This window comes from Oryctolagus cuniculus, chromosome 21 (genome assembly GCF_051225735.1).
Source record: "Oryctolagus cuniculus isolate XC-2025 breed Fujian yellow rabbit chromosome 21, ASM5122573v1, whole genome shotgun sequence".
Classification (NCBI taxonomy): Eukaryota; Metazoa; Chordata; class Mammalia; order Lagomorpha; family Leporidae; genus Oryctolagus; species Oryctolagus cuniculus.
The window spans coordinates 24,539,087-24,553,339 of NC_142887.1; the positions used below are offsets into that span (position 1 = coordinate 24,539,087).

Here is a 14,253-nt window from a genome sequence, read left to right on the forward strand (position 1 = left end):
TGGCGGGGATGGACCCGGACGCGCTGAACAGAGTGAAATGAAGCAGTCACATAGGACAGATGTTGCCCGAGTCACCGAGAGTGCACAGGGATGGTGGCGATAGTGGCACAACCCAGAGTGTGCCCCATGCTCCTAACCTCACAGTGGTTCACGCCGGGGCCGTGTCGCGGTGCAGTGGGTTAAGGCACTGCTTGCATCGCGGCTCAGCGTGCTGGTTCCAGTCCGGCTGCCTGCAAACGAGCCTGGGAAGGCGGCAGGTGACGGCTCAAGTACTCGGGTGTCTGCTGCTCTCATGGGAGACCCAGGTCGAGTTCCTGGTTCAGCCTGGCCCCGCCCTGGCCATTGTGGCCATCTGGGGAGTGAACCAGCAGATGGAAGACCTCTCTGTTTCTACCCCTCTCTCTCTCTCTCTGTGCCTTTGCCTTTTAAATAAATACATAAATAAGATAAATCTTTCCAAATGGTCAATAAGATGGTACATTTTATGTGCATTTTATCTCAATAAATAAGTATTAGAACTTCCTTGGCTTCTCAAATTCTTTCAATGGAGTGATCACTTCTATATTAGGACAGAACAAATAATAAAGGGGGGACAGTGATGGTGGTGATGGTGATGAAGATGATGGTGATGACAGTGGTAATGGTGATGATGGTGGTGATGATGATGGTGGCGATGTGGTGATGATGACGACAGTGGTAATGGTGGCAACAGTGACAAGGACAACATGTGCTCCTAGGACAACACAGCTTTGATGTGAAGTTTCTCATTCATGGTTCCAGTCCACTTCTGGGGTAGCTACTACCAGCTCCATCTTACGTGAAGAGCGAGGTTCAGTGACTTACCCGAGGCCCCACAGCGTCACTCCAAAGTGAGCCGACTGAAGCCCAGGCTCCCAGCACCTCCTCCCCACGTCTTTATCATCTTAGGAGGGCCGGCCGGCCCGGATGGGGGCAGGTACAGGACCCTCTGGCTCATAGCTCTCTGTTCAGTTCCTTTCCAGAGTGGCCTTCCAGCCAGAGAGGCACAAATGGCCTCCCCGCCTTTGCCACCTCTCACGTTCACCGAGCTCAGCCATCAGCACTAAGACTGAGTTAGTTGTCAACCAGGAGATAGGAAGAAAGAAAAAGCCACTTCTCCCCTTTCTTGGCTCAATCCTGTGCAGTCAGTGCTGTGAACAGTAAATCCAACATCAGGACTGCACTGACCCAGGACAAGGCCAAGGAAAGGAAAAAACAAAACAAAACAACCAGATCAGACCTGGAGAACAGGCAGCCGCAGGGGCGGCAGGAGGCAGAGTGGCCCCAGGATGGCCGCTTCCGGCTTTCTGGTTTCTGCACCCCCTACCCCTCTACCCCTCCCCGGCGGCCCCAGGGGACACGAGGCCACTGAAGGAGGACTGAGGGTTTCTGACTTCAGACTCCCCCTCCCCCCAGCCCCTCCAACCCTCTCGCCCTGCAAGCAAGGAGGCTCCAGCAAGTACCACTTTGGGGCTGACCCCCACCCCAACGTCCTTGCATGCTCATTTTTAAGATTTCACAGCTGCGTGTGCTGGCTCCAATGTTCTGAAGCAAATTCCAGGCGTAGCTGGGCCAGGCCGCTGACCAAACTGTGGCTTCTTACGTAGGAAGGCAGGAATTCAACCAATGTGTCTGAGGCACCACTGCCCACTGTTCTCAGGCCCCGGGGAGTCAGCCGAGGGCAAGATAGACACGCATTCCCGACTTCCCAGAGATGAGTGGGGGAAGAGACCGAAGATTTATTTACTTGAGAGGGAGAGAAGGAGGGGGGGGAGAGGGAGGGAGGAGAGGGATGGGGGGAGAGGGAGAGAGAGAGAGAGAGAGCTCTCCCATCCACTGGTTCACTCTCCAAATGCCTGCAACAGCCAAGAGTCACGCAGTCCGTCTCCCTCATGACTCGCACCCTCACGGCGGCTTCCCAGGTCTGCACTAACAGGACGCTGGAGGCAGGAACGGAGCCGGAAGCCAAACTCAGGTCCTGTGATGGGGGATGCCCGCTTCTTAATCTGCGTCTTAACCTCTAGGCTTAACACCTGCCCCCAGATGTTGCAGCCTGGGGTGTGGGTGGGTGGGGGTGGGTGGGTGTGTATGTAGCTTGGTATCGAGGGACCCCGAGACGGCTCCTTCTCCCTGTGCCCCGGGGGAGAGCCGCCCACCCACCCTGCAAACTAAGGGCTCCCACACAGGGGAGCGCCACAGCCACAGCCACACCAGAGCTTCGCCAGGCGCTCCTCTCGGCTTCACAGCAGGAACTTCCCGCACCTCATCTTGTCCCAAGCCCCCAGGTACACGCCTGTGGCGTTCGCCTCCTGTGCATCCTGTTTTTCTTGAGAAATAAGCCCCGGCACTTCGCCCAGCCCAGCGCCATGCGGAAGCCTGACTCCCATGGCCTCTTCCGCCAGGTCTCAGCCAATCAGAGCACGCCCGCCCTCAGCCTGCAGGGATTGGTGGGGCGGCAGGACACATGACCTGACCTAGCCAATGAGAGCCACTTCCGGGCTTTGGGTCCCGGCGGGAGATGGCGGCAGCCGTCAGCGTGGCCTGGGGTGTGCCGCAGTAAGAAGCTGCAGCGAGATACGATGGCCTGATCTCTCTCGCTCCGTGGCTGCTGCAGGTGGGCAGGGGGCTCAAGTGCGTCCTCTCTCCCTTGTTCCAGGACATGGGCTAATGGGCAGACTCTGGAGTGTCAGCCGGCGGCCTGGCTTCCAACCCTGACTTGACGCCCCCAAGCCATGGGCCTTCCAGGTGGGCTTCCTCCTCCTCGCCCTCTTGGCATTGAAGGAGCAGGTGATAGGGGCTGTCCCGGGTGTCCCCTAGCGAAGGCCCGAGCTCCCAGCAGGTGCATTCCCAGTACCACCACCAGGCACCGTGCATGGTGCCCAGCCCAACGCCCAGCACCGAGTGGGCGCTATCCTTGCCGGGTCCGTCCTTCAACTCCAGGAAATGACCACCCGACTCCCCAGGTACCTGCCCCCTGCTCGGCACCCCCTCAGTGGCTGCGCCCTGGCGGTTTGCAGCTGGGACGTGCCGCCCCGATGCTGTTGGCTGAAATAGGTGGGGTGGAGCCAGGGGCCCTGGAAGGGGCGGCCCAGGGCTGTGCCTCCCCGTGGGGGTCAGCAGGGGTCAGTGCGCAGCGACTTGGCTTCGGCAGTTCCTCCCAGGGCCCCAGACAAAGAGGGAAGTCGTTGGCAGTGCGGTTTCCTTGGCAACTCTTTGTGCAGGAGAGTGGGAGAGAGGGGGGAGGGAGGCGGCCGGGGAAGGGGCCGGCTGCAGGGGAGGAGCGGGAAGGGAATCCGCCTTGCCAAGGCTTTCTGGAAAGAGCAGGGGGAGAGGTGTCTTCCAGACGCAGGACGGAGCCTGCTCTGCGTGGGGGCGATCCCGCCTCCCCTCCTGGTCCCGCCCTTCTCCCGCCTTGCTGTGTGCCCTTGTGCGAGTCGCTCTCCCTCTCTGAGTCTCGACTGCCTCCTCTACAACAAGGGGGCTATGAGGATCGGAGGAGGATTTTATATAGCGCCGCGTCTCCGGGGGTGCTGGCTACTTGGGGCCCACCTCTCCCTGGAGGTGCAGGGGGGCTCAGGCAAGCAGCCGCGCCATCTCAGTCTGTTTGTTTATAAGACTGGGCGGTTTCTGTGGGCGTGGCAGGACTCCGAGGGAGCTCCTGGTTGCGCAGTCTTGGCCAGGAGGGTGGTACTGATGTTGCTGGAATTGGAGCGCTAAGGACGCTGTGCGTGGTTGGTGATTTTGTTTGTCCGGTTTTCTTGAACGGAGTCCATTGGCGCTCAGGACAGAGTTGCCGCGGTCACTCACTGGCCGGAATAGGCAGGCGGTGGCGCGCACGGCCGGGGGTGTCTCACGTAGAGCCAGCTGCCTGGTCCGGGCGTGCGCAGCGGCAGTGCCCGGGGCTCAGGCCTGAACTTCGCGGTGCCTCCACTTCCTCATCTGTGCAGTGGGCACGCTCGTCGCGTCCTCCGATCATGACGAACACTTTGTAGTCGGGAAACTTTGGGAAGTGTTTGGCTCTGTCTTCCCCACAGAGCTCCGGGGCAGCATTTGGGATTCATTCAACAGATCTCGGGGATGCCTTCTAGATGTGGGGGCCACAGCAAGGGAGCAGAACAGGTCCCTAGACCCCCGTGCCGTGCGTGGATGCTCTCTCCATGGGGCCCTGCCTCGTGACCACAGAGTAGCCCACTCCAAGCCTTGAGGCGGCCACGCCCTCGCTCGACCCAGGACCGTGGAATATCTGCCCTGTGCCAGCCGGGCCGAGAGGAGTCAGGCAGGGGTCTGGTGGGAGGCAGAGACCAGCAGCTCCGAGGAAGTGGGTAATGGGGCTGTGGCTGGGGAAGATGGGGGTCAGAGCCTTCAGGGCAGGGAGCAGAATCTAGGTGCAGCACCCAGCATGCGCCAAGGCCTGGGGGCCGCTGTCTGTGGATTCCCATCAACCTTGGCATCTACCAGACTGCTGTATTCCTGGGCCATTTCCTCCCTGAGCCTGGCACGTAGGGTTCAAAGAATCATTTATTTAGATTCATCATTTTATTTGAGGGAGGGAGGGAGGGAATGAAGGAGGGAAGGGGAGAGAGAGAGAGAGAGAGAATCTCCCATCTGTTGGTTCACTCCACTAATGCCTTAACAGCCATGACTGGGCCAGGCTGAAGCCGGGAGCCCACAGCTCCATCCAGGTCTCCCATGAGGGTGGCAGGGGCCCATGTGCTTGAGCCGTCACTGCTGCCGCCCCGGGGTGCACATGAGCAGGGAGCCGGGACTGGAAGCAGGCTCTCCCAGCGTGCCGGACGCCCGGCCCTGGTTCTCCTGTGGCTCTCTGCACCTGTCGCCTCACTGGTGTGCACACGGTGCTGTGGGTGCGTCACCCGCACTCAGGGACGGGATGTCACTTCCTTTGTTTATAGGAGCACAGAGGCCCGGTGCAGGGCTCCCAGATTCACAACAGCAAAGCGAAGCAGCCACAGCGAGTGGCGTGACCTTACAGGGTGGGCGTGTCCCCCGAGGTCTTTGCGACGTCCCAGGGGGCTGCAGAGAAAGGTAAGGAAAAGATAAGTTTACTTCTGTGCCGAAGACATATTTTCAATTGAAATTTGTTTTTATTTATTTTCATTTTATTTGAAGGGCAGCATGTTGGTCAGGAGAGAGAGAATCTGCCGGTCACTCCGTGAATGTCCCACACAGTCAAGACTGGGCCAGCCCAGAGCCTGGAGCCTGGAGCTCTGTCCCCGTCTCCCACGTGGGCAGCAGGGAGCCAAGTGCTCGGGCCAGCACCGCTGCTTCCCAGGCTGTGCAGGGGCAGGAAGCAGAGCCAGGCCTGGGACCCCGGGCACAGCAACTAGGAATGCAGGCGTCCCAGGCAGAGACTTAGCCTGTCCCAGGTGCAAAAGTCGTCAAATCCACGCACACGAGGGTGTCTTCAGACAGCCCGTGGGGTAACAGGAAGACATGTGTTATGAAGAAAGTGCGTGGATTTCAAGGTGCCTGGCACTGAACTGGAATTATCTTTTAATTCCATTTTTCTGTGAATTCTTGCACCTCCGTGCTAAAACCAATTTGCCACCCAGTTTTTGGCTTACGCGTGCTTTCCCCCTGAGAATCGAGGTGGTGATAGCTGGCATCTGGGTCTTGGGAGAGCCCACGACGCCGGCCCGGCTGTGCGCAGAGAGAGGTGGTACCCCCAGACTCGCAGGCTAGCGGGGGGCTGTCGCGGCCCCAGGCGCAGTGCCGCCGGCGGCCGCGAGGTGTCGCCCTCGGCCCGCGGTACCCAGGCGGCAGTGCCGGCGGCGGCGGCCCATCCATCACCACGCGCAGACAATGCGGGGAGCGGCCCTGGCCCGCGCCCGCGTGGCTGTCGGTACAAAGGATGCGCTGTTAACACGTGTACGGTAATGGGCTCCCCCACGGCCTCTTCCCGGGCCGCCCGCTCCCAGCCTGCCGGCTGGCCCGAGCCATCCATCTAAATCATGTCAGGAGCTATCAGCCACCTCCTCTGTCCAGTGCGGCTGGACGCCCGGCCGGCCTTGGCCTCGAGGCCGCGTGCTCCACCCCTGGGCGCCCCTGGTCAGTGCCTGCGGCGGGGCGAGCGCCTGCTGGGGCTGCACCCGTGACTGGTGCACGCTGGTGTGGTGCCTGAGCCCACTTTGCAGACGAGCACACTGAGGCTCGACCCCGGGGCGTCTTCATCGGGAAGTCACACAGCTCTGGGGTTTGCCAGAGATTTTTTTTTCCTTTTAAAACATAACGTTTTATTGAGATTAGGATTCTCACACCGTGAAATCTACGTGTTTAGAGGGTGCTTTACGATGGCTTTTAGTACGGGCACATTCAGGCACCACGATGGAATTCCGGAATATGTCCGTCACCCTCAGAAGGCCCCCCAACACCTGTCACTCATCACTGCGCCCCCCTGCCCCTCCCCACCTGTCCCTGGCAATAGCCTTGTTACTCCCCGGCCCTAGAGATTTGCCTTGGTGGGTATTTTTCATCGAGAGAATCAGATGTGCTCTCGTGCGACTGGCTTATTTCACCGAGCCTCAAGTTTCATGCCAGCTCCTCGCTGCTTTTCATTGTTGAATACTATTCCGTGGCCTGGTAGTCCACATCGTTAAACAAAGCTTTGTTTATTTGAAAGTCAGAGTTAGGGAGAGGGAGGGAGAGACAGAAAGAGAGAGAGAGAGGGAAGGAGAGAGAGAGAGGGAGCTGCCATCCACTGGTTCACTCCCCAGATGGCCACAATAGCCGGAGCCAGGAGCTTCTTCCAGGTCTCCCACATGGGTGCAGGGGCCCAGGCACTTGGGGCATCTTCCACTGCTTTCCTAGGCCATTGGCAGGGAGCTGGATGGGAAGGGGAGCAGACAGGACATGAATTGGAGCCCACAGGGATGCCGGCACTGCAGGCGGCGGTTAACTCCTCCCCCCATTTGAAAGTTTTACTCGTGTTGATTGTGTCCGTTTGGGGGCTTTTATCAATAATACTGAGAAGAGTTTTTCTGTGGATGTATATTTTTCTTTTTTAAGAAGTTTTTTTCTTTTTTCTCTTTTACTGATTTGAAAGATAGTGTGACAGAGAGAGGGAGACACAGAGAGAGAAAGCCATCTTCCATCTGCCGGTTTGCTCTCCAAATGGGTCTCCCACGTGGGTACAGGGGCCCAGGCACTTGGGCCATCCTCAGTTGCCGTCCCAGGCACATCAGCAGGGGGTGGGATCAGAAGTGGAGGCAGCCCGGCCCCGAGCAGGTGCCATGACTTGGGCTGGTGCTGCCCCCTGCGCCCCGACAGCAGTCCTGGTGCGTGGCTCCCACTGCGGCCCTGTAGGAGTGGAAGTGCAGGCGGTGGGGGGTGCTGCCGTGGCTGCTGCCCGAGTGGCCGCCCCCTTTCCCCACGCCGTGCCGGCACAGGTGCGCTCTGAACGTGCCGTTGCCACCTTGGCGGCCCTGGGCTGTGCACCTTGTGCCCTGTGGTTCTGACTGGCGTTTCTCTGTGGACTGGCAATGGTTCCCTGGCTCTCCTGGGCTCGGCGGACCCTCCTGTACCATCACGGGCGCGGGGGGCGGTGCTTCTTTACGTCCTGTGCTCACTTTCCAAAGTTGCGTTCGCCTTTTTCTTGTTGAGTTGTGCGAGCTCTTTACATATTGTGGCTATGGGTCCCTTCTCCCAGCTGGGACTTGCCAACATCTGCTCTCATCCTCTTGTGGTTATACCCAGTGGCATCATCTGAGCCACAAATGTTGTGCAGTTTGGTTGAGGTCCCGTGTGTCTGTTTTTGCTGTTGTTCCTGGTATTTTCAGTGCTGTCTGTAAAGTTTCCAGCTTGGTGTCAGTGTGAGGCTGAAGTGTTTTTTTTTTTTTTTTTTTTTTTTTGCTCTGCTTCTCTCTTCTCCCTCCCCGGGGGATTGGGGAAGGGGCTGGAGGGGTGTGGAGCTGGGAGGAATTGCACAGGTGTGGGTTCTAATCCTGGCTGCGCCGATGCCTTCCCAGCTGACCGGCGTGGGTCTGAGCCTCCTCTGTACAGTGGACATAATCCCGGTTACCCTCAGGTTTGCTGTGTGACAAAGTGAGGGAATGCCAGTGGCCGAGGTGCCACCGACCCTCAGGGTCCCCAGGGAGGCCCCCCAGCTCCCCACAGATCCACTGTGGGGCACGGTTCTGAATACAGGACTCACAACACCTGCTCTTGCCCTCGGGGTCCCAGGAGTCAGCACACGTGGCTGGGGGGTCCCTGAGCCTGTCCTGGCTCCCACGGCCCCTCCCCGGTGTGGGCTCTGTGTGGGAGCCCCGAGCTGGAGGAAGCCCCCGTATTCCTGGGGTGAAGCATTCGCCCGCAGTTGCACAGCTCCTTCCTTCCGGGCCCAGGGCCTCCCTGTCCGGCGGTGCACCTGCTCTGCTTGGAGTCTTCAGATCCCACTGGACCCTGGCTGCCCGTCACGTCCTCCCTGAACCCGAGTCTTCCTCTGCCTCGTGGGGACACTCGTCTCTGCTTCCCAGCTGCTGCGAGGACAAAGGGAGACAGACAGACAAGCAGACAGGGCTGTCTCCCACCTCCCCGTGCATCTCTGGCGTCCTCCTGGTCGTGGCTCCTCCTGGTGGTCTTGTTCCTGCTGTGGCCTGGCGCCCAGCAGGTGTGCAGTTACTGCTGCCGGGCGGGGCCTGGGGGAGGCCAGTCTGAGGGCAGAGGTTTCAGTCTGAGGGTGGAGGTTTCAGGCCCAGCCCCTTGGCCAGGCTTGGGGATGAGAAGAGACAGCACAGGACTCCACGCTGACCACAGATTGTCATGTCTGTGGCTTCCTGTGCTGATGCTGTGCACACAGCACAGCGGTGTGGGAGTTGGGCAGGCTCTGGGTCGACCAGAACTCCATGGCTTCTTTACTGGGTGAGCTTGGCAAGGACCTTGGCCCCTTGAGCCTCAGTTTCCAGCTCCGTAAATGGGGATGAGAGTAATGCCCACCTCACCATCTGTTCACAAGGAGGCAAGATGAGAATCTAGCGTCTGGGCTGGGTCAGGGCCCTGTGCGGTCCGAGCTTGGTGGGTGGTGGATGAGGGTGTGGAGTGCAGGGGGCAGAAAGCCTCAGCGTCCCTAGACAGCAGCCAGAAGGGACCAAGGCCTGGCTGAGTGGCCGCCGTGAGCCACTTCTTTGGCAGAGCCTCGGTTTGTTCATCTGTACGAGGGGCTGCAGGAGACTCGGCGAGGTCAGAGGGTGACAGCTGAGCACCGCACCTGCCCCGGGGCGGGGGTGTCAGGGACTGGCTGGTGTTGATGAGGGAAGAAGATGAGGATGGGGAGGAGGGGAAGGAGGAGGGGGGAGGAGGAGGGGAGGGAGGATGTTCTGGGGTCGGGGCCAGAAGAAGATGCATTCAGGCTAAAGACTCATCCAGTGTAGTCCCATGGGTGTCCCAACCCACTGACGGCCCTGGGTAAGTTGCCCGTCATCTTGCCTCTGTTGCCATATTGATCCCTGGTGCAGATGGGTGGAATCGTGGACCACTAGGGGCCTAAGGGGGGGTGGGTTGCCACATGGAGGAGCTGGGTGGGTGGGTGGGACGTGACAGGACCATGGCAGGTGGCTGAGCTGCTAGAGCGCACGGCCAGGGGACCCACGGACGTCGCCCCCTGGCCTCAGCCTGCGTGTTGGCGCTGGGTGTGCAGAACTGGACCCCCCGCCTGACCACCTCCCGTCTTGGAAGCTCACACTTGTGCTCGCTGCCTGCTGAGGTCGGGATGGCAATGAGCCCATTTTCCAGCTGAGGAAACTGAGGCCGTGCAGGCAGGAAGCAGGAGCTGTTCCGGAAACCCAGTGGTGTTGCACGCGAGTCCAGAATCCTTGCTGTGAGCCTGCACGCCTCCCTTCCAGTCATTCCCACTCCAGCCTCAGGGCTGACGGTGTAACCCCAAGGGCAGGGCAGGTATGGCCCCCGGGGGGGTCCGCCCTGCTGACATTCAGTGATGCGAGACTGGGACCCTAGACCGCCGGTGTCACGGGGGCAGGCGGTCACCTTGGCCCCCATCCTGTGCCCCAGCCTAGCAGGGTGCCCCGGGGCCACAATGGGCAGGTGCAGCTTTGCTTCCCTTTCCCCTCCCCGCAGTCCCTGCCGCGTGGACACAGCCGTCGACCGGCCCAGTTGTGGCACCAGCAGGACCGTCTGAAAGTCTGTAGCATGCCTGTCCCATTTTCCAGATGGGAACACTGAGGCCCGGCCAGGGAGCGGCTTCCCACTTTTCCACTCACCACCCCCACCCCCAATATTCCAAGGGAACAGCGACCTTTCAGAGCCGGTCATCGGCCAAGGGTCTTGTTTCATCACCTACGTCCCAGAACGGACAGGCCCAGAACACCTGCTCTGCACTGCTCTGGACTGGGTGACGGGGGCACAGAGGTGGCAGAGACTTGGCCTTGCAAGGTTGGAGTGTGCTGTGGGGGACGGACAGGGAGACAAGACTTCTCCTTGGGTGGCCTCGGCGACAAGCGCTCGCCCCTCCTGATTCATGGGGGATGCGTCCTGAGACCCCCAGTGGAGCCCTGCGTCTACACGTCTACACGGTGCTCTCCCTCTGCTGCACGGTCCACACAGAGTTCCATTCATACACTGGGCACAGAGAGAGGCTAGCAGGAAGTGGTAATCAAAGGGAACGCTTGGAACCACATACTGTAACACTGTAACACACGTTCTGAGAATATGGCCCTTGAAAGAGCCAAGATAAACATCTTGGGCCCCAGCTCCCTGCGGGGAACTCAAAGGGTGGCTGAAGGGCAGCGGCTCCATCAGTGTTGCTTCAGTGGGTTCTGGGGGCGGGGGCTGGGGCAGAGCTGGCGCTGTGGCACAGCAGGTTAAACTGACGCCAACACCAGTGCCAATGCCAGCACCCCATCTGAGCTCCTGTTCGAGTCCCAACTGCTCTACTTCCAAACCAGCTCCCTGCTGATGCGCCTGGGAAAGCAGTGGAAGATGGCCAAAGTGCATGGGCCCCTGCATTCCCGTGGGAGACCCGGAAGAAGCTCCTGGCTCTTGGCTCCTGGCTCCTGGCTCCGGCCCTGCCCAGCCCTGGCTGTTGTGGGCATTTGGGGAGTGAACCAGCAGGTGGCGGCTCTCCCCCCTCCTTCCCCATGTATGTATGTGTGGAACTCTGCCCTGCCCTTCAAATAAATAAATAAACCTTTAAAAAAATGAGTGTTGGGGAATGGCTACTGGAAGGTGGGCTCTAGCCCACTGGGGCATCAGATGGGAATCTGGGCTGAGGGTGTCTTAGGTCCCAGGCCCTGCATTGATACAGCCCAGGCTTAGACACAGATCTGCCTTTGACCTTGGTTGGTGATGGGCTTCTTGGGTACCTCCTGGGGCTGCGGAAGCTTAGCGGCTCCTACAACTGAGGTTTACTCTTCCCTGTCTGGATGCTGAAGTCAGAATCCAGGTGTTGGCACTCAGGGGCCCTGGCTAGCCGGTGGCCACCATGCCCCTGTGTCTCTCCACTGCCTTCTCTCTACATGGCCTGTGTCCAGGTTCCCTTTTATAAAAAAAAATTTTTTTGAAAGATGGAGATACATGCACGCAGATATCTTCCAACCAATGGTTCATTCCCCAAATGCCTCTAACAGCCAGGGCTGGCCCAGGCTGAAGCCAGGAGCCTGAATCTCAATCCAGGTGTCCTTCGTGGGTGCAGGGACCCAAGCAGCTGAGCTGTCACCTGCTGCCTCCCAGGGGCTGCATGAGCAGGAAGCTGGAGCCAGCAGCTGGAACTGGACCCCGCCCTAGGTCTGAGCAGGTCACAGGTATGTTACCTGCAAGGCCATGTGTGCGCACCTATAGTGAGACCGAGAGGGAGGAAAGCATTGGGTGTCCACGGCGCGCGCTGGCTATGGATGAGGAGGGCGGAATTCCACGGCCAGGGCAAGTTTGGGGCCAGGACAGTGCGGCATCAGAGGCACCGGCGGCTTCTGGCCTGGCTGTGGTTCTGAGCTGGACATGCTGGAGCTGGGTTAGAGTCAGGCTCTCCGCACGCTTTCGGGAGCGCAGAGTCATTTTGGGTTGGTTTGGCCGGCCCTGGGTAACCAATCCATGCCCCCTCTCTTTCCTCCCCTTCATCCTCAGGCCCTTGGAATCGAAGTTGGGACAGAAACATTCTTGTGTCATCGCCGAGGCATCTTCGGCAGGAGACAAGGTTGCTGATGGCTGAGCTGCAGAAGCTAGGGTTGGTTGGTTGGTTCGGAGAGGGGTCTCCTTACGGAGCAGAGCTGGCCCACGTGCTCCCAGTTCCCAGGCACATGGCTGTCCCAGAAGTGTGCAGCCGCTGGGGAGGGGACGGACACCCTAAGGCACGTGGCTTTCTTTGCAATTGCAGACATGCCACGGCAGTTACGATGACAGTGTCTTTCACATGCCTCGTCTCCACTCAGCCCCATCTCCAGGGTGAGTGAGCTGAGTTTCTAGGTAGGCTCGACGGGGCACTGAGATGGGCTTCCTGATTCTCGTACTTGTCCTCCAAAGCACCTGCCCCGCAGGGGGCCAGGCTCAGGGAAGCCCAGCTCCACAGCTTGGGAGTGGCGGGGCCATTACTGACGAGGGCCCCGTGGCTGGTCCCCGGCAGTCCCTTGAATATCAGCAGCAGTCGTTACAACAGCTGACTGACTGTGCACCAGACCCGCTGGCCCCAAGCCTTCCCGTGTCTTCCTGTGCGTGCTAACGTGCACGGAGAGCTCTTAGCCAGGTGTATGGTGAGTAGCCGACAGATAATCTGTGCAGCACTGGCAGTCTGCACGCGCGGTCTGCTCGGCTCTGCTGGTGAGACTCAGCTCACTTTAGTGACTCGGCTGGACACTGTGGTGCCGGGCCAGGGTCTGCTTACTACAGGGTTTTCCTCCCCCTCCATCCTCCCCCTCTGCCTCCTCCTCTTCCTCCCCTCCCCTCTCCTCTTCCTCCTCCTTCTCATTTTCCTTTTTCTTCTTTGGGGTGTTGTGGTGTAGCGGGTTAAGCTGCTGCCTGCAGTGCCCGCATCCCATATGGGTGCCAGATTCAAATCCCGGCTGTCCACTTCTGATCCAGCTCTCTGCTGATGCACCTGTAAAAGCAGCAGGACATGGCCCAAGTACTTTGGCCCCTGCATCTACATGGGAGACCCAGATGAAGCTCCTGGCTCCTGGCTCCTGGCTTTGGCCTGACCCAGCCCTGACTGTTGCAGACATCTGGGGAGTGAACCAGCAGATGGTTTATCTCTCTCTGTATCTCTCCCTCCCTCTCTCTGTAACCCTGCCTTTCAAATAAGTAAATACATCTTTTAAAAAAAGTGTAGTTGACCGGCGCCGTGGCTCACTAGGCTAATCCTCCGCCTGTGGCACCGGTACCCCGGGTTCTAGTCCTGGTTGGGGGGCCGGATTCTGTCCTGGTTGCTCCTCTTCCAGTCCAGCTCTCTGCTGTGGCCTGGGAAGGCAGTGGAGGATGGCCCAAGTGCTTGGTCCCTGCACCGCATGGGAGACCAGGAGGAAGCACCTGGCTTCTGGCTTCAGATCGGCACAGCCCGCCGGCTGTAGCAGCCATTTGAGGGTGAACCAATGGAAGGAAGACTTTTCAATCTGTCTCTCTCTCTCACTGTCTAACTCTGCCTGTCCAAGAAAAAAAAAGTGTACAGCCATTAGCATCAGATTTAATGATCATTGGAATACATTGTTTTAAAAAGTTCTTCTTTCGGTACCTTTCTCTGAAGGGAGGAGAGAACTTCCACTTTGACTACGACCTTGTCTAAATATGATCAGAGTTGGTGAACTCAAAAGGCTTCCATAGCCTTGGCAACTCCTGACAAGAGCCTAGGGTGATTACTGATGCCTTAAACAAGAGTGTCAGTTTGTTAAGTCAACAACAGGAGTCACTGTGCACTTACTCCTCATGTAGGATCTCTGTCCTTAATGTGCTGTACATTGTGAATTAATGCTATAACTAGTACTCAAACAGTATTTTTCACTTTGTGTTTCTGTGTGGGTGCAAACTGTTGAAATCTTTACTTAATGTATGCTAAACTGATCTTCTGTATATAAAGAGAAACGAAAATGAATCTTGATATGAATGGAAGGGGAGAAAGAGCAGGAAAGGGGAGGGTTGCGGGTGGGAGGGACGTTATGGGGGGGAAGCCATTGTAATCCATAAGCTGTACTTTGGAAATTTATATTCATTAAAGAAAAGTTTAAAAAAAAGTGTAGTATCTGCATAGAACCTATGCAATCCTCTTTTTTTAAAGAATTATGTTAT

The 14,253-nt window shown here is 58.5% G+C and overlaps 1 long non-coding RNA gene across 3 annotated transcripts; it reads left to right on the forward strand.

The window, feature by feature from the left end:
• The first annotated feature begins 2,201 nt into the window (after positions 1 to 2,201).
• Positions 2,202 to 11,156, forward strand: LOC149119860 (uncharacterized). 3 transcript variants are annotated; one of them, XR_016227370.1, is made up of 3 exons: positions 2,202 to 2,763; positions 4,929 to 5,061; positions 10,932 to 11,156. It is a non-coding gene; the product is annotated as an uncharacterized LOC149119860 (long non-coding RNA). The 3 variants fall into 3 exon arrangements; XR_016227368.1 differs by having other exon boundaries at positions 2,202 to 2,632; XR_016227369.1 differs by lacking the exon at positions 10,932 to 11,156 and adding an exon at positions 5,146 to 5,531 and having other exon boundaries at positions 2,202 to 2,632.
• Positions 11,157 to 14,253: the final 3,097 nt, after the last annotated feature.